Here is a 1,422-nt window from a genome sequence, read left to right as displayed (position 1 = left end):
CGTGAACATGGTTCAGACAGCCAGGGCTCTTCAAAGTGCTATGCACAAAGTTGCCATGGGACCCACGGCCACAGAACATCACGGGAGAGTGAAGCATGACCGGCTGGGTATCCCTAAGTCCTGCTTCCCTCTGGTCCTCACACCTGGCCTACTGCTTCTGAGCAGGACTCTGCTGGCCTCTCCCGGGGCTCTTGAATGCTGAGCATGATAAAGGGTCAAAGTTCACAGAAGTTGGGTCCACCCCTACTGGCCTACCACAGCCCTGGCAGACCATTTCCAGCATCCCATGGTCTCCATCTGCAATAGAGTTCACCATCTTGGAGCTGCCCAGTTGTGGCTGGAGCCGAGGTCCTGATGGCCCAGAAGAGTCCTCTTGGGTGAGCTGGGGTCCATGGTGTCAATTCCTGCAACTGCTCAGCTGACGAGCATCTTCCAACCGTGGGGTCCTTCCCGCTGAGCTTCGGCCCCAAAGCTATGCCTGATCACCCGAATCGGGCCGGAGACATCCTTGGCCCTGGCTGACGTTAGCCTCTTCTGTCCGTGATGGTACCCAGAGGCCCACTAGCCCCAAAGCCTTCAGTTCCCATGTACACTTGAGACTTTATGCTGAGGGCCCACTGAGGCCTTGACAGCCGCTTCCTTGTTAGTTTCCACCTAGGTCAGGGAGGAAGGAGCAGAGCTCGCTCATCCAGCAGCCAGAAAATGCTCAGTGGCTGGAGGGAAGTCTGGTTAGGCGTCCAGCCAAGTTCTCAGGGCAAGACTGACAATTCCTCGAACAGGGCCTTCCTTCCTGCAGCTGGAGCGACACTGCCAGGAGCTGCATGCTAGGTTGTAGACTACCTGGTGGTAGTCAGCAGGCTGGGAGTGATATTATAGACAGCACCGCAAATGGGAGCCCAGGGCCTCCTCACTGACGTCCTGGGCTTGGGAAGGAGAGTGCTGTCTTCTGAGCATGGGATCTATGCCAGCACCTGGAGGGTACCTGGCCACACAGACAGCTCGCTCTTCCCAGTCAGCCACCAACACCCCTGCCCTGCAGATGGGCAAGCAGAAGCCCAGGGAAGCAAGGCAGCTCCAGGGGGAGGGGAAGGGAGCCTGTCGGGCTGAGCCACCCCGCATCAGCGTATGCTGTACACTTCGAAGGCCCAGCATCACCCCACAGCAGCTGGGCGCACAGCTCCTACTAGGTTTGCTTTGGATGCGGCCAACCTTAGGTGAGGGCTGTGGACCCGGAGCCCCGCCCCCCGTTTTTTCTTGTTGCTAGAGGTGGAACCCGTTCCTGTGTGTATGCTGGGCAAGTGTGCGGTTATGGAGCGTTCCCCGCCTTTCTCACTCCTGGTTCAGACAGTGGTCATCCCCTTGGAGCAGGGGCATGGGTTCTGCAGCATTCAGAAGGAGGAACTCGTGTCCCTGGTGGCCCCT

This window comes from Peromyscus californicus, unplaced genomic scaffold (assembly GCF_007827085.1).
Source record: "Peromyscus californicus insignis strain IS unplaced genomic scaffold, ASM782708v3 Scaffold_15__1_contigs__length_86483966, whole genome shotgun sequence".
NCBI classification, from domain to species: Eukaryota; Metazoa; Chordata; class Mammalia; order Rodentia; family Cricetidae; genus Peromyscus; species Peromyscus californicus.
The sequence above is the reverse complement of the archived record's forward strand: the minus strand, read 5'-3'. Positions refer to the sequence as shown.